Here is an 18,833-nt window from a genome sequence, read left to right as displayed (position 1 = left end):
GGCAGTGGGTTAATAACTGGCATTTGTTATTGTTGTAGGTAATGGACAGATAGAGCAATGGTTACTTTTTATAATGAGGCTGTGTACAGAGTGATGCTCTGGAGATTACTGCAGGAACCAAGCTGAACAATCATTGTTATGAAACAGCTTGAGAGACAGCTTCGAGTTGCTATAGAGTGGGAGTCCCTGATGGTTATCTCATGAAAGAAACAAAGACTTGTATTTATATAGTGCCTTTCATGACCCCAGGGCATGCCAAAGAACATTGACAGCCGGTGAAGTACTTTGGAATTTTAGCCTCTGTTGTAATGTAGGAAATGCAACAGCCAATTTCTGAATAGTAAGCTCCTACAAACTTCAATGTGGTAAGGACCAGCTGATTTATCTTATAATGATATTCATTGCAGGATCCATGTTGGCCAGGACACCAGGAATAATTATCCTGCTTTCTTTTTGAAATGATGTCACCTTTTACCTCGACCTCCTCTGAGGTTTATGTACAAACAGGTTGGAAATTGTGAGAATTAAATTGATTCTGTTGATGGCTTGAATCGTGAATTTGCTGGGAGAAGTGCTGTTCTGCCTTTCAACCAAGAAAGGCTTCAGGTTCACTCCTTAGTTTTAGCTGAAGAGAACAAGAAAGACAGTGTGAAAACTGCAGCTAGTCTCAACATCACAGGGCTCGGAAGCTAACAAAGGGTGCAGGGTGGGTTGGGGGGGGAATCAACTAGGCTCCTCTCTCTTGAACTTGGCCATTCCTACTAGAAGCTGTGGATGTTTGGTTCGGACAAGATTGGGTCCAACTGTGATGCCTTCATTTGGTTGCATTTCTTTAGTAGACAATTTGGGAAAAGAATGTTTAAGCCCAACATGATCACATACCTCCAGGAGAGATAGCGTACATCTCCAGACATATCTGTCCAGTAAGTATCCAGTTTCCCACCTTGAATGTTCATGTGCCATTTGTTCTGTGTTAGATTCAAAATTATATAATGATGAATCTGTTTCCAATTTATTGGACTGCTGTCAGCATTTACGCGCTCATCGTTAGTTACAGACAGTTGTGATATCACTTGTGATATTGTTTCCAGAGAGTATTTTTCATTGTTTGATGATGATGCCACAAATTGAGAAGAGGTGTTGCCATGGGATCAAGGGATTGCCATGATGGGTTCCAATCCAAACATCAATTTGGCTCTCATTTCAAATTAAAATTTAATGTTGTCAGTTGGAAATGAAGAATAATCACTGGCTCATCATTGTAGGGGGCAGTCTGACAACGCTTCAAGGAGTTTGGATGCTCTGACTGACAGTGCCAAACTCGACCACTGTTGTGCGCACAGCAGGATCCCATAAACCATGGTGGAATGAATGCCCGGCTGATCTTTTAATTTGGGGGTTGGAGGGGAGCAGAATGTTGGCCAGGACCCCAAAAGAATGCTTTGGTTCCTCGGTTGTACTGTGGGGTTCTTTAATACCAAGCCGAACTGACACAATAATGGGAGGTTGTGGCATAGTGGTCACTGGACTAGTAACTCAGAGGCTCAGCCTAATGGTCTGGGGACATGGCTTTGAATCCCACCATAGCAACTGGTGGAATTTAAATTCAATTAATAAATAAATGTGGATTTTTTTTTTTTAAAAAACTAGTCTCCGTATAGGTGACCGTGAAACTATGGTCAATCGTCGTTAAAAACCCATCTGGTTCACTGCAATCCTCACCCGGTCTGGCCTACATGTGACTGCAGACCCGCAGCAATGGGGGTGGCTTTTAATTGCTCTCAAAGGGCAATTAGGGATGGGTAACAAATGCTGGCCTTGGCAGTGGCACCCACATCTCACGCACGGATAAAAAAAACAAGCAGACAGACAGAAGCTCGGTTTGAAAGCTTTGTCCAAAGCATGGCGTCTCTGACAATGTGACATTCCTTCAGTGCTACACTGGAGTGTGACCCCATATTTATCATTTTAATGAGGTGATAATGATCACCTAATGTGTGCTATTAATAGCAGACATTGTAGAAGAGCTGTAGGGTATGATCTATCTCTCCCCAGTGCAGCAGACAATAATTCACTTCTGTCTCGCCACTTGAGTTATTGGGTAAACCCTGGCGTGGGATTTAATTGCCTCCCGCGGCAACTTCCTTGACTCTTTCTCCTTGATTCAATTGACTGTGAAAATTAGTTGAAGGTGGGGGAGGGGGTTTTATGATAATGGTCCAACAGTGCCAGCCTTGGCTCAGTTGGCCGCAGCCTCTCCTCAGAGTTAGAAGGATCGTGTGAGCACGAGCATGATCATTTTAAATTTGAGGCATTGCTGGACCAGCGAACGCAGGGCCAGTGGATAGTGGATGGACGGGGCTTGATATGAATTAGGATAGAGCAACAGAGTTTTGAATGAGCTGGAGTTTATGGACAGGGGTTGGGGCGTGGGACAGGGATAACAGACCAGCCCGGAATAGTTGAGCCTGGAGGTGACAAAAGCAGGAATAAGAATTTCAACAGCAGATGCATTGAGGCAGGGACAGAGTGACCAGGAAATCAAATGTTTCCATACAGTCTGTGAGAGAGGAGGGAAATTCTAAAATAAGTAATATCAAATATTTAAACAGCAGGAGTGTCGCCCTTACAGTTGTAGAGTCATAATTCTTCCCTAAGCACAATTAACTTATTGCTTTTTCAACCAGGACAAAGTTGGAATTGGTTAAAGAGCATGTTCCATTGGGGACAGAAGAACAACAGCAGCAATTCATACTTATATAGTGCCTTTAACGCTGAAACATCCCAAGGTGCTTCACAGGAGCATGATAAAACAAAATATGACTCCGAACCATATAAGGAGATATTGGGTCAGGTGACCAAAAGCTTGCTCCCAGAGGTAGGGTTTGAGGAGTCCTTAAAGGAAGTTGAGAGGTGTAAGGAGGGAATTGCGGAACTTGGGGCCTAGGCAACTGAAGACGTAGTCATTAATGGTGGAGTGATTATAATTAGGAATAGACAAGAGGCCATAATTAGAGGAGCACAGATATCTTGGGTCGACTGTGGGACTGCAGGAGATTACAGAGAGAGGTAAGACAAAGGCTGGTAGCTTGAGAGGATATCTTTTTATTCATTCTCAGGATTGGTGGCAAGGCCAGTGTTTATTGCCCTTGAGTAGGTGACGATGAGCTGCCTTTAACACAACTGCCATTTCAAAGGGCAGTGAAAGTCACCCCCGTTGTGACTCCAGGTCCACAGGATATAGGTCTAACCTGGTCAGGTTGGCAGATTTCCTTTCCTAAAGGACACTCATGAATCAGCTGGATTTGACAATCTTTTAACTTTATGGTCACAATTGCTGATAGTAATTTTTTTTATCCCAGGTTTATTTCATTAAGTGAATTTAAATTCCCCAGCTGTCAGGGTGAGGTTTGAACTCTTGTCTCTGGACCATGAGTCCTGTTCTCTGGTTTGCTAGTCCAGCAACAACAACTATGCTCCCGAACTCAACCAAATGGCAATAGTGTGATCTCTGAAAATGGGCAATTTGTAAAGCCAACAGCCTGAAAGGCAGATACAAAAAGTATTTGTGTCTATTTAACTGGAAAAATGAGGTACATAATACATGAAGAATGATTCCATGGAGGGCAATGTGATTTGGATGGACTAATTCATCAATTTCTTTCTGTATGCTCTCCATCTATACTACACTCTCAGAAAGGATCAATAGTCCTCTCACTGAAATGCACTTCCTGGGTGCCTCATGTTGTGGTGAGTCTGTGCTGTCACTTGCATTGTGTTACTCAGACACAATTCTGCAGCGGTGGTGACTAAGAATTGTTAAGGTTGCCAGTGGAGGTCAGCGATGGAGCATGTTGGGTCTCCTCCAGAGCTCCTATTGCCTCCAGCAAGTTCTCCACCGTGCTGGCAGAGTTTGGAGGTGAACGGACTGTTCTTATCCCCACAGGGAGTCAGTGAGGGAACGTCGCTTTCCCTATCCCTGCAGTTTCAGCCAGCTGAGCAAGACTTGTGGTTCCATGACCATGTGTAGGGCAGGGGGAAATAAAATCAACATGAACTTTTTATAGGTACATAGAGATAATATTGGGGACCCAAGAGTACAGCATGCTCATTGGAAGGTTATTACAGTTAAGTTTTGTCACAGGATGAATCTGATACCAGAGAGTGGTGAGGTGGTGGAACTCTTTACCGCAGGAGTAGTTGAGGCAAGTAGAATAGATAGGTTTAAGGGGAAGCTAGATAAGTACATGGGGAAGAAAGGGATAGGACATCTTGATAAGATTAAATGAAGTAAGTCAAGAGAAGGCTCATGTGAAACATAACCATTGGCATAGATAAGGCCTGGACGCTAAGAAATATGTGAAACCTGGACAAATGTGGAGTGTAAACATCTCCCTCCCTTGATACCTTCACACCAGAATGATCAACAGCTTTCCATTAAGAGATTTTTGAGCCTGGGCTGTGTGCTGGAGATTTTGCTCAACATCCTTAATTCTTAATTCAGTTCAGTTCACTTGTGAAGCTCGTTCCCATGAGATCAACATATGAATGATATCCTTGTTCAATGTCATATGTGAATGATAATAACAGGCGGTTTGATCCAAAAGCATTGCAGATTATCTCAATGCAAAAAATACATTTGAAAGAAGATATTTTAATTTGATTAGATTGTTGATGTGTAAGTGCTTTTCTTGATATTAATTGATGGCTTATTGCTTCCATGTAATTTTCAAACTTGAACATAAATATGACAGCTAATTTTTAGCCTGTTTGTAAGGTTCTGCCAGTGCACCCTTTTCCAGTAATTAGAGAAGACAGGAGGGTGTGTTGGGGATCCCACACACACGGCGGAATCATCTCAGAGTTGCACTAAGTGTGGTAATGAGCATGAAAAACTGTCTTTCCCACAGGCCGTAAAGTCCGCTTCCTGGTGTGTCCCATCCCATTAATATAATGCATTCACGGTAAACCCGCTGGATCGCTGGCAAGAGGGCTTGGATTTACCCGACTCACCGTGACCTCAGCACCTCCTCGCTCTGGGCGCCATATTTAAAGCGCACGGGGACACAGCCGACTTCATGCCTACAGACCAGGGCTGCTCTAGGCGACAGAGGGTCCTGGAAGCAAAGAAGACGGCAAGCCCCAGATTTAGTGACGCCTTTTGGACGGCACGTCACAAAGTTGTCTACCCCACTCTGGCTGCAGGAGGTCCACCAGAGTCACCAATCTGGCCTGAGAGGCACTGGCAGCAGCAGGCAGCATGATCAGAGCACAGAGGAGGTCAGCCAACCAGTTTAGGAAGAGGTTGAATGATCTCATCCGTTCCGCCAGGGTAAGTCAACCACCTCATCACTCTCAACTCTCACTCCCAAACCCATCACACACCCACAGGGATCTCACACCTCAAGGGACAACACCACTAACTCTCACACACACTCTCACATCTCCATCGGGATCATATTCTCTGGAGCTCGTATCCTCATCCTGTCCATGGCTCCGCTCACCACACAAACATTCTGCACATCCTTATCACCTACCATGGAAGCGTTGTACTCTCACTCTCTCCATCTGTTTTCATGCAGGAGAAGCTGACTCACAACAGAAGGGAGAGGTCCCAGACTGGGGTGCGGGGGAGGGGGGAGCAGTGGTGGAGTAGCTGATATTAGGCTCCTCACTGACTTTGAGGGGTGTGCAATTGTGCTGGCTGGCGTGGGCATGGACCATGCCTGCAGCGACAGTGAGGTCAGCGATGAACACCCTCGCAAGGATCCTGCACCCAGGTCATCCCCCTCTCAACACAACTGTGGGTGCTCGCCCTCCTGTTTTTGGCTCTGCTGCTGTGCACTAATTATCTTAACTTTGGTTCACAGGCAGCTCTGCCAAGTGACTGACACCCTCAGCCAGCCAGTCCCTCAGCTCCATCCAGGTTCTCACCTCCAGCCAAGAGGACACCTCCTTTGTTGAAGAGCTGGAAATTAGCAGCCTGGAAGACCTGTCACAGCGCTTACCCACACCCTCCACCAGCGCAGGGACACACACCTCGGTGGGACCTAGATCCAGAGCAGACTCGGGTTCACAATCTGGTGGTCACCACACGGACACATGTCCACAGCAGGAGGAGGCAGGTTCAGCCGAGCTCCCCGGCACTTGGAGCACTGCTGGGGAAGAGGCGTCTGCGAGGCCTGAGTTAGATGATGAGCCTCTGGACTCGGCCTTCCAGCTCACTGTAGAGAGTCAGCAGAAGGCGTGGGAACATCACACAGAGCTGTTGGAAGCCCTCAAAAGAGTGACCCGTGAGTCGGAGGAGTGCGTCTGTCTGCTCTCTGATGAAGTGGTGCCCACATGTATGGAGACCTCCATGGGGAGGATGGCGGATGCCATGGAGACCCTGGTCCAGCAGGACGATGAGATGTGTGCAGACCTGCACTCCATCGCCGGAGCCATGGGTGAGTTCCTGCAGTTGGAACGTGAGAGAGAAACAGGGCACCTTGGTGTCCCTCCAGGGGCTCCTTCCCCTCAAGGAGTCAGTCTGGGGCCCTTGAGCACCTGAAGGGAGGAGTGGCAGCTGGACACCCCTGGGTCACCCGCTTAGGATTCTCAGAGGCTGCCTGCTCCCTTCAGTCCCTTTTGCCTGTGACCCCCTCAACCTCGCCCTATGTCACCGCAGAGGGAGCAGCTGTCCCACAGGAGGACAGTCAAAGCAAGCTGTGGCCCTGAAGGCCTTGGCTCTCCAGAGGATGCACACCGAAATCATCAGCGGCAACAGGGCCGACCATTGCACAGGCCGTCTCCACCCCTGCTGCGGATGTCAGGGCAGCACCTAGAGGCAGTGGTAGGCCTAGAAAAGTTAAGAATTTCTGATCACAGTTGGTTGTGCAGGTAAATACATTTTGTCACTTTATAATCTGAAAATATATTCGCTTTCACTGAATAATGTGTAATGTTGTCTTTAGGCTTCACTTACAGGCTTTGCGAGTCCTCCCCCTGCACCAGCCCCACTAGCAGTTCAGCTGCAAGCAGTCAGACCACGAGTGATTCTGGAGGGAGAAGTGTGTGTGTGGCAGGGCCTTTCAGAGCCTTGTGCAAGCACCCTCCACACACACAGAGCCTTCCTCTGTCACACTCATCTCACTGTCCTGAGCATTTTCAATGCTGTCTGCTGGGGTTCTCTATCAGCTTTCCATGTGAGCTGAGCTGCATCTCCGCCCACCCCCTGACCTCACTCCCATGCAGCACCTGTGCCCATCCAATACAGTTTGCACACCATGGTAGTTATTAAGTTCTTGATGAGCTCCGCTGTCCTTCCCCTCCCCCAGTCACCCATGTCCTTTCCCCATCATAGTCGACCCCCGACATCACCTTTGACCTCCCCACCATTACCCTAGAGCCTGAACCCTTTTCTTTCACAACTGTTGAGGTGAATGTGCACATTCCCTACCTTCCTAAAAATCCCAGCCCCGTGTACATTGACCTCCATGATCTCCTCCTTCTCACCCCTAGGGTCTGTGTTTGCCTCGATGTACTCACCAACCATCCCCGCCGCCCCTTCTCCTGGTACCAACACACCCTCGCCCTCCCATCCTACCAGTCCCCTCTGCCCCCTCACACGCTCAACAGTCGAAGCTGCTACGTGGAGACCTCCCACTGTCTGAGTGCTGCTTTGCCGCAGACTCATGTGCCTGAGGATCCATGCACCAGGCAGAGTGTCTGTTTCTCTAGGGCCCAGTCGCTGTAGGCATCCAGCATCATCATCTCCATGGATGCTCACAGCCTGAGCTTGGCACTAAAGGTAAGTCCCAGCTTCACGTCACACTTGTTCAGACGTGCCCTGGGCTGGCATGTTTTCCTGTCAGTGGAACAGTAAATCGGGCATGGGGGTGATGATTCCGGACGGACCTTACTTTAGATCCTATTAGTGGGATGCAAATTGTTTCCATGCCGGCCTCCGGAAGGATTTGGGATTTACGATTCTCCATTTCTGCCCCTCCCGTTGAATTCTAACCCCCTCCCCCCTCCCCGCCTGCCATTCCGCTGGCCGCAAATTGAAGCGGAAAATTCCGCCTACGCTCTGTGGCACTTACGCCATTATCTTGGAATATTGTTTATTATTGTGAGCTGGAAGGGCTGGTTGACCTACTCCTGTTCCTGTGCATGGCACATGGGCAGATTTGAAAAGAAATTGTCTTCTGTTGTGGGCACAAGACAAAAAATTGAGGAGGAAGCTAGATTGCTACCAGCGGTGTTTGGTTAACTTTACTCTCGAGTACAATGTAAGTAATACAAAGAGCTGTTTACTATAGAAATCTGGCCACCTGGCATCCTTTTAGCCCTAGCGCACCTGTTATAACATTAGTACTTTTTTGTGTTTTATAAAGCCTCATACTTGGATAAATTGAAACAACTGCCTTTTAAAAATGGTTTTTGAATTAAACCTATGTGACCATTGGCACATTTCTCATTTAAGGCTGCTCACAATGCGCTTCCATACATTTGCTATTTTGGAACTATTTCTTACAGACTATCTAGCTTCCCTAGACATGGACACGAGGGTACGAAGAAATAGATGTGACGATTGGGTGAGATGAAGTAAGATGAGAGGAGGCTCGTGTGGAGCATAAGCATCAGCATCAACTAGATGGGCCGAATGGGCTGTTTCAGTGCTTAAAATTCTGAGCAACCCTATGTCGGCTGAGTTACGGTAACTAAGCTGTCAATTAGTTGGACAAATTGCTTGAAATTTTGCATCTGACCCAGACTCAAGCTGTACAGATTACTAGATTCTATCCAAATAATTAAGTTAGTTTAACAGACTAATAAAACTCAAGAAAAAAGCCAGTGCAAGTGAATTAAACTTGTACCGGTGCAGGGAGGTTGCTGCGTGTGGTGGCTGGTGTTTTGAAGCTTCTCCTAATGTTTGTTCCCTGTGATGGTTCATCAACATTGTTTGAAGCGTCACATGAGTGCAATTGAATTTGTGACTTGAAGCAAATGGATGAGAAACATGTGAATGAATATTAAGCTCTCAATGATAATGATGAGAAGGATGTTCCGAGTTTGCTTCTTTTCACACAGGCTTCTCGAATGTCCAAGTTTCAGCCAAATTGATGCACAATTTCGCAGTGATCTCTAGCAAAGGAGGGTGTCTGTTTTGTCGATCTGCAGGATTACACACTGAGCACAAGGATGGTGCGAATCAGAAACCTCAACAAAGCAGTACCTTTGACTCCCTCTCTGCTGCATTCCTGATCGTGTGAGGTCATGTAAACCAAGTTTTTTATCCCTACAGAGATTGAATGGCAGTGGGAGTTGATAGCGATCCAGTTCCTGTCATGCCCACAGCTGCTGAGCAGTGATCTTAGAACCAAGTGGACAGTGATCAGTGTGTGTGCATTCAACCATCCTGAGAATATGGATCCGTGCTAGGTGTTGGCAGTCTTGCAATTCAATATGTTCTTCCTTTGGAGCAATTGGAGTACCAGACAGAGAACAAACTCTGCCCAAGACCCACTGGAACACTTTTTAAAATCGAATATTCAAACCTTGGGTCTAGTTGCAAGGCACAAAGGACAGTTGGTGTCTTGCCAATCATTTGAATACATACACCTTTGAACTGATAATAGAAAGAAAGACTTGCATTTATATAGTACCTTTCATGATCTCAGAATGTTCCAAAGTGCTACAGCCAATGAAGTAGGTTTTGAAATGCAGTCACTGTTGTAATGTAGAAAATGTGGTGACCCATTTGTGCACAGCTAGCTCTGATAAGTAGCAATGTGCTTACGACCTACTATATTTTTTCTCTCTCTCATTCATGGGATGTGGGCATCGCTGGTAAAGCCAGCATTTGTTGCCCATCCCTAATTGCCCTTGAACTGAATGGCTTGCTAGGCCATTTCAGAGGGCAGTTAAGGTTCAGCGTGGGTCTGGAGGGAGTGACATGTAGACCGGACTCATAAGGATGGCAGATTTCCTTCCCTAAAGGTCATAGTGAACCAGATGGGTTTTTATGACAATCATAGTCACCGATACTCAGACTAGCTTTACATTCCAGATTTTATTGAATTTAAGTTCTGCCAGTTGCTGTGTTGGGATCTGAGCCGATGTTCCCAGAGCATCGGCCTGGATCTCTGGATTACTAGTCCAGTGAGATTGCCACTAAGCCACTGCCTCCCTGAAGATATTGCTTGAGGGATAAATATTGGCCAGTGCACTGGTTGGAGAACTCCCCTGCTCCCCTTCGAAAATAGTACCGTGTGTGTACCTGAGAGCAGACAGGACCTCAGTTTGAAGTCTCACCCATAAAACAGTACTGCTCTTGGAGTTTGTGCTCAAGTCTCTGGAGTACTCACAATGTTCTGACATGGAGGTGAAAGTGCTACCCACTGAGTCACACCGCTACTGTAATCCTGACTTCACTTGGTGTGTTTTTTAAAAGTACCCATGACCTTTACAGTAATCTGTTGTTACAAGTGGTGTCAAATACTGAGAATCCATAGGTTCAAGTTGAGAAGGGTTTGGAGGCGATGGGGTTCTGGCTGGAGGAGTGGTAGATGCAGGTAAATGGGAAGTGAGAATTGACGGAATGGGTGCATAGGAACAGGAGGAGGCTCTTTAGCTCTTCACACCTGCTCTGCCATTCAGTGATCGCATGTTTGAATTAACGCTGTAATACCCACCTTTAGCCCATATCTCTCAATACCTTCGGTTAACATAAATCTATCAATCTCAGTTTTGAAATTGACAATTAAACTCACATCAATTGCAGTTTGTGGAAGAAAGCTGCAAACTTCCGCCACCCTAGAAATGTTTCCCAACGCCGCTCCTGATTTACTCTGTGGAATCACTGCTTGTAATTTATCCCTTAGAGTCCAGATTGAATAGATAACCTGGAACACAACTTCAGTGGTCGCAAGGCGAAGGTTTCTGTGGCCAAATAGCATTGGACAAGACAAATAACTTCCTGGTTGTAAAGAAAGAAAACAAAATGATCGGGTTGTGGGGGAAAAGGGGTTGGTGTGTAAATTGAAATGGGTGGGTTTAAAATGGTCTTATTGGGCCCACCTGTGGAGCAATGTGCTCCTCTTTTTGAACCCTGTTCTTCATTATGGCAGATTTTGTGAGGATCACATTGTTAGGAAACATGGATTGCTTTCCTTGCCAATTTTCCTTTCTCGGCCTCTGAAGGCCGAATCCTTACCAGGCACGGTTACAAAGACCTTCTGGTAGCATAGCCAAAGGGCCATTATTTATGCTTATGAACCTGGAGGCTGAGTCTCAGTGTGCTATTCAACTGCAGATGGCATTGCAGCTGAGTTCTGTCCTGGCCTTAGCAGCGATCCTCATGTGTGTGCCCTTCCAACATTATTTAGGAGGTTAGGGACCTTCGATAATTGACTATTCAGCCCCTCGAGTCTGTTGGTGGATACTGAGTGGAGGGGTACATTGTCCTAATATTTTCTTTCTCATTGCTTCTCCACCCTGTCTAATCCAGCAACATGCCTGCCTCAAAAGGCCCAGTTACCTGCTGCATTCATACATCACCGGAGACCTGGACGAGATTTTAAGTGACAATTGCCTGCTCTCCCCTTGAGGTCTATCAGCAATCGAAACAGGGCCAACGGGAAATGGAGGAGAAAGTGTCTTTTCATTCAAAAGACATGACCTTTTAACTGAGAGCCCCCAACTCCACCCTGGTCTCCTGCACTGCCATCGTTGTGCTTGTTATGGAAGTCACGCCAAGTATGTTCAGTTCTGAGGTTTGAGATTTGTCACAAGAAAGAAACCTGGTTTGTAAATTAATGCAAAACTTTTGCAGCCAAATTTAGGATTGTTCACAACTGCATAAAACAGCAAGCTGGTAAACGCTACAGCAAAAAATGTTACAGGAAACTTGGTGTTGGAGGAGTTTAAAAAAAAATCATTTACAGTCATGAGTGAATTTCATCTCTTTTTTCCTGGGGTTTCTCATACCAGGACAGTGTTTGCAGGGTTAATGAATGGAGGGTCTGCTGAAGAATGTGAATCATTTGCATTGTTTAAAAAAAAAGCATCGAGTGTGACAATTCTTTCACCAGATTGGCTTTGGTTGTCTTGCTTTAAAACATCACCGGAGGGATTTTGCTTTCTGTGTGCCGGTCAGCTTTCTCGCACTTGGTGAACGTCTGAAGTGGTTCCCCTTGCCCCCTTCTTTTAAACAAAACAAAATCCTGTTACATGCTCGACTCTGAAGCTCGCACTCCTCTGTGTAATCAGAAGGACAGCCGTTTCTGTTCCTCTGACTTGATCTTTTCAAGGCTAAATTTCACGTTTACGCGCTTCCATCCAACTGTTTGAGATTAACCTCGGTCTTGCTCTCTGACAAGACCAGCTGAAAGAAAATTGCCGCGCGGTCAAATCCTGCTTTTGTTGGCAAGTGCGGATCCAAAATTGATGATTTTTCCAGACGCTCTGTATGATTAAGCCTATGTCACTTGCGCTCCAGTTTCACAGTTTTAGTCTGAGGGGCAATACAGTCGGGGCCGGGGATTGTACTTGATTAATCTTGTACCTTTTGAAGCTGTTTTGCTGTTTGAGAGCTTTCGAAACGACAGTGAGATCAAGGGCAACAAGACAAAACATATGCGCCAATGGATAACCTGTAAATGGATCTTCAGTCCCATTGTCAAGATACAGAGAGATGGATAAAGTTTGATATTTTTCCTTCCGCAGATTTGCAGCATCACGCGAGTTCTCATTAATTCATTTGAGACACAGTAGTTAAAAATTGCTGCCCTTTGTTCACCTGTGGAGAAAGATATTGATTTGATGGTGAAATTCAGCATTTTTCTCGGGTTGTTTGACAGCTTGTTTTTACAAATTAGGCGGCGGGGGGAGGGGGAACTTGCTGATGAAAATGTGGCAGCTTCGAGGCAGATATTGAAGTGGAAGTGTCCCCGGCATTGTGCATTTATTTCCCTCCACTGCTTGCCACTGTAACCCCACACCCACCCCCGGCCCAATCCCCTCACTTTTTGCAACTGGCAAATGCTGACTCTTTTCCTTTGGCTGCTGTAAATCATTAAGAGCCTGAGTTAGTTCTGTTCAGCATTGTGAAACTGGGGGCTAGCAAGAGTTGAGCTTCACCTGACACACAGCCACTTGTCTTAATTCAGCTCTTCGGAAAAAAGACATTGTAGAGAAAATGAGAGCAGAATTCCCTCCTTTTTCCCCCAAGAGCGCCGATCAAGATTTTGCGAATGTTCCTTCAGAAACTTTAGCCGTAGAACCATAGCAAAGTTATGGTGCAGAAAGAGGCCATTCAGCCCATAATGTCTGTGCCAGCCAGAAAAAGTAACTAGCCGCTTATTTTAATCCCATTTTCCAGCCCCTGGTCCGAGCCTTGCAGGTTACAGCATGTCAGGCACAGCTCCCGGTACCTTTTAAATGAATTCAGCGTTTCAGCCTCAACCACCGACTTACACAGTGAATTCCAGACTCCCACCACCCTCTGGGTGAAAATATTTTTCCTCACATCCCCTTTTACCTTTTACCAATCAACTTAAATCTATGTCCACTGGTAGTTGACCTCAGCAAGGGGAAACTGTCTACTGTCTACCCTATCTAGGCTCCTTGTAATTTTGTACACCTCAGTTAGGTCACTCCTCTGTTCTAAGGAAAGCAACCCTAGCCTATCCAATCTTTCCTCATAGCTGCAATTTTCCAGCCCTGGCAGCATTCTTGTAAATCTCCTCTGTACCCTCTCCAGAGCAATTATGTCCTTCCTGTAATGTGGTGACCAGAACTGTACACAATTTTCCAGCTGTGGCCTAACCAGCATTTTGTACAATTGAACGCACTTATTCCTTGGTCCTGTGTGTTAGATGGGAAGCCAAAATACAAGATAGCTGCCCATAAAGCCAGCCAAGAATTCCAGAGAATCTCCTTTCTCCAGAGGGTGGTTAGAATGTGGAACTCACTACCACAAGGAATATTTAAGGGGAATATAGCGCAGATACATTTAAGGGGATTCTGGATATATATAAGAAGGATATGCAGATAGAGTGGGATGGAGAAGCCTGAGAGACTCTTGGTATAGAACAGAAACACCAGCATGGATCTGATATGCCGAGTGGCCTGTTTGTAAGCTCTGTGTGTTTCAAAAGAACGAAAGGAAGGTTTGAATCAGGTAGAAAGCAAGGATGTTCCATGAATGGTTCATGGTTGGTTCTTTATTCTGGATGGCTGGCATTGCCATGGCATTGCTCATGATTGATCAGCAGGGTGTGTATGATGCATGCAAAGAATGATCCCGTGTGTACTGAGCACTTTATCACATCTTCAGGAGGCCCCAAGGTCCTTCATGACCAATTAAACAGATTGGAAGTGTAATTATTGTTGGTATGTAGGCAAACATGTGTTGGCGAATTTTCTAAGGCCAGAGAGACCCAGTTTTAAAAAGCAATACACGGCCATGTCAACAAGCACCTTTTACTGAATCATGGGCACATACACTGTGGGAGTTCTGGGTGCCCTTCCAGGTTTTGCCACCTACCTAAACCACTCTAACAACAACCGAAGCCAGATTGAATGTAATAAGAATAGAGTGTATTACATTTGCGTTGCTAGGTTATTGCTGGAGTTGGACACTTTCCAGCACTTTACTGAAAATACATGGCCCAAAAGCACAAATCCATCATTCTCTAACCCTTTCAACCTTTGTACTTGAACAGGTTTCAGGAAGAAGAGAACAAATGACTGTGTTTTCTTTTTCCCTACTTTTAGCTGTTTTGCTCTGTTGATTTTTGTCCTCTCCCCTTCTGCTCAGAAGGTCCGTTGTAGAAACTGCCATCTTGCACTGTATCAAGCGCCTGTCACTAGTGTGTATGAGCTGGCTGATGTACGGAGGGCAATTGGACCATGTGGGGCATCACAGCTGAGCCCAATTCTTTCCCTGCTTAGACTCATGCCTCCACAGGACAGAGATGAGTTTTTTTCTCTGAGAGTTGTACAACTTTAGAACTCTCTGCCTCAGAAGGTGGTGGGGGCGGGGTCATTGAATATTTTTACGGCAGAGGGAGACAGATTCTTGTTAGGCAAGGGAATCAAATGTTATTGGGGTTAGATGGGAATTTGGAAATTGAAACACAAGCCATGATCTTATTGAATGGCAGAGCAGACTCGAGGGGCCGAATGGTCTACTCTTGATGCTCCTTCTTACGTTCAGTCAAGATGCAGGAGGCCAATAATGTTGACCGTGACTCAGCTGTTCACACTTTCACCTCTGAAACACAAGGTTCCAGGATCAAGTCCTACCCCAGAACTTGAGCACAAATATCAAGACTGACACTCCAGTGTAGTACTGAGGGAGTGCTGTGTCGGAGGTGCTGTCTTTTGGATTAAAAGCTCCATCTGCCTGTTTGAGTGGATATAAAAGATCCCTTGGCACTATTTTGAAGAAGGGCAGGGGAGTTATCCCCAGTGCACTGGCCAATATTTGTTCCTCAATCAATATCACAAAAACAAAATGACCTGCTCACTGACACATTGCTGTTTGTGGGAGCTTCTGTGCGCAAATTGGCTGCTGTATTTCCTACATTACAGCAGTGACTACACTTCAAAAAGTGCATCAATGGGCTATAAAGAACTTGGAGATGTTCAGTGGTTGTGAAAAGCGTGATATAAATGCAAGTCTTTCTTCCTTGTACAGCATGTCATGACTGAAAAGGAGCATCAGCTTTTATACTGTGTATACAAAAACGTGATTTTCGGAGCCAAACGGAATAGTCTTATATGTTGTGTCGACATGTTGAAAGCCATCTCTAGAAAGGCAGAATATCACTTAAATGGTGAGAGGTTGGGAACTGCAGGTGTCCAAAGGGCCCTGAGTCTCCTTGTCCATGAATCACTGAAAGTCGGCATGCAGGTGCAGCAGGCAGTTAGGAAGGGAAATGGTGTGTTGGACTTCATTGCGAGGGGATTTGAGTAGAAGAGTAAAGATTTCTTGCTGCAATTGAATAGAGCCTTGGTGAGACCACACCTGGAGTATTGTGTACAGTTTTGGTCCTCGTATCAAAGGAGGGATATAATTGCCATGGAGGGAGAGCAATGGAGATTCAGCAGATTAATCCCTGGGATGGTGCAATTGTCTTATAAGGAGAGATTGAGGGAACTGGGCCTGTATTTCCCAGAGTTCTGAAGAATGAAGGCTGACCTCATTGAAACCTACAACATTCCTCCAGGGTGTGACAGGGTGGATGTAGATAAGATGTTTCCCTTGGCTGCTGAGTTTAAAACCAGGGGACGTAACCTTAGGATAAGGGATCGGCCATTTAGAACTGAGATCAGGAAAGATTTCCTCATTCAGTGGGCTGTAAATCTTTGGAATTCCATACCTCAGAGAGCTGTGAATGCTTCATTGCTGAAGCATATTCAGAACTGAGATTGATTGATGGGTATTTGGATACTAATGGAATTGAGGGATATTGGAATAGGGTTGGGAAAGTGGAATTGAGGTAGAACATCAGCCACAACCTTATAGAATAACAGAGTAGGTTTGATGGGCTGAATGGCATACTTCTGCTCCTATTTCTTAAATTCTTATGGAATGTGCTAGCCAATAGGGTGATAGAAACAGATTCAATAGTACCTTAAAAGGGAGGATTGAATAAATACTTGAACGGTGAGTATTTGCAGAGCAATGGGGAGGAACACAGGAGTGGGACCAATTAGAAAGCTCTTTTAAAGAATTGGAATGGTGGGCTGAATGGCATCCTGATGCTATGATTCGATCTTAAAACAGAAAGTGATTGCTGTTAAATTTTTGATTGGCATTGTTTTAAGATGGGTGGGATAACACAGCTTGAAAATTAGGCCTCAACTCAGTTTTGTAATTGTCCCAAGCACACCAAAAGACCCCAGGTTTGGCTCCACTCTGTGGGCTACAGTTCATAGATGGCTGCCTCAGTTGACCTCAACATTCATTGGTTGCTGCTGTTGTTTGCCATGGTGACCTCTGCAGAAAAGTGCATTAATTTGGATATCTGCTGAGGGGAGGGTTGGCTTGGAATAGCCAGCTGTCTAGCACTCGCGCCTCAAGAACGGTTACTGGGGCAAAGTTCCAGTGGGTGACCAGCTCGGTGGACCGGTACTGGGGAAAAAAATTCCTGGTAGGTTAAGATCAATTTGATGTAAAAATTCCCTCTGTCACGACTGCTGAATACTAGAACACAGGCACGGCTCTCTCCCATTCTGTGTAAAGCATGTAAACAAAATTCCATCGCAGCTCTGTTTCAAAGAAGGGGAGGGGGAGCTCTCCACGATGTTCCAACAAATATTTATCCCTCAACCAACGTCGTTTTTATACATAAAAGATCTGGTCATGATCAGGTTTGTCTTTGTGGGAGCTTTCTCTGCACAAATTAGCTGGCACATTTCCTGCATTATCCTGTCCAGTGAGGGCTCCTTTGCTCCTCTAGTAGCACAGTCGGAGTTTTTTATACCCACCTAAGGGGGCAGTTGGGGCCTCGGCTTAATGACCCATTAAAAAAACGGCACTGTCAACAGTGCAGCACTCCCTCTGTACCGGCACTGAAGTTTTGGGCTACATTACAGGCTCAGGTCCCCAGAGTGGGAATCAAACCCACAACCTTCTGGCTCCCAAGGAGAGAGTGCTACCCACTGACACCTTCAGCTTGTATGTTTGAACATTACTTTGGAAAATCTGCATTTTGTTCTGAATTGGCAGCTCCTGAATAAATATTGATCTGGGGTCAAAATCACAGTCAACATTCGTAAGCTTAGTTTTTGCTCGCATCCACTTTTATCAACTGTTACCAAATCTAAAACTGCTGACTGTTTCCAATCAGGAATATGTTTTGTGCAGCCAACTTGCGCTTATATAGATAGCGTCTTTAATGTAGCAAAATACCCCAAAGGGCTTTGCAAGATCGTTAACAAAATAAAATTTGACACTGAGCCACAGAAAGAAATATTAGGGCAGACAGGCCAAAGACTTGGTCAAAGAGGTGGGTTTTAAGGAGCATCTTAAAAGAGGAGAGAGGTAAAGAGATGGAAAGGTTTAGGGAGGGAATTCCTGAGCTTGGGGCTTTGACAGCTGAACGCAAGACTGCCTGGTACGGGAGCGATTAAAATTGGGGATGCTCAAGAAACCAGGTTTGGAGCCACAAAACCCTCAGCATATAATGCTGTATTGTGAAAGGGAACTTAACAATATCTACTGCTCTCTCTTCTGTCTGGAGTATTCCATTAAAGTTAAACAGCAAATGTCAGTCAGCATCCAGGGGGGAGAGAGGAAAGCAGACAAGTTAATGTTCCAGATGTTGGTGACACGCTGTGTGGTACTGCAGCATTTTTGCTGCCTGCGTTTCAGATCTCCAGCCTCTGTGCTATTTGGTCTCAAAACTACAGCATAGCACAGACGTTGCTGTCCTTCTGTAACTGTGAGCCCTGGAGCAGCTACTGTAACTGCTGAGAGATGCTGAGCCCTCTTCAAAGATTTTGAACATTCACTGGATCGCAGCAAAGCCTTGCAAAGAGTTAAACTTCAAGTTACCAGTCGGTAGGAATTGTCTTTAATATTTAACAGGGAGTTATTGGTGCAGGAGCAGACTCGTGCTTCTGAGACTTTTCCCAAACAAATATTTGAAATCGTTTGGGAGTTATTGACTTTGCTAATCCGTGGTTTCTTTGCATTGTTTTTTGCAGCCGCAAAGTGGGTATTCTTATTGGAAGAATTTTTTGTCAAATCACAACACCTGCGGTGCTTTCTACCCCCGAACGCCCGAGTTAGGTGAGTTATGTATGACTGGATTCCCTCTTTTCCATCCCCCCACCCC

At 45.6% G+C, this 18,833-nt stretch overlaps 1 protein-coding gene across 3 annotated transcripts in view; it reads left to right on the top strand.

Moving 5' to 3' along the window:
- ndst2a (N-deacetylase/N-sulfotransferase (heparan glucosaminyl) 2a) overlaps nt 1-18,833 on the top strand; it is a 565,725-nt gene that overhangs the window by 304,029 nt on the left and 242,863 nt on the right. For 2 of the 3 annotated variants that reach the window (XM_041176606.1, XM_041176608.1), the window contains one exon: nt 18,703-18,787. The exons of the other annotated variant lie outside the window; for it this stretch is intronic. The gene's annotated coding sequence lies outside the window, so the exon portion shown is untranslated. The remainder of the gene's footprint in view (nt 1-18,702; nt 18,788-18,833) is intronic. 3 annotated transcript variants of the gene reach the window in all.

The sequence above is a fragment of the Carcharodon carcharias genome, chromosome 28 (genome assembly GCF_017639515.1).
Source record: "Carcharodon carcharias isolate sCarCar2 chromosome 28, sCarCar2.pri, whole genome shotgun sequence".
NCBI classification, from domain to species: Eukaryota; Metazoa; Chordata; class Chondrichthyes; order Lamniformes; family Lamnidae; genus Carcharodon; species Carcharodon carcharias.
Note: the sequence above shows the minus strand (reverse complement) of the source record. Positions and strands in the feature narration are given on the sequence as shown.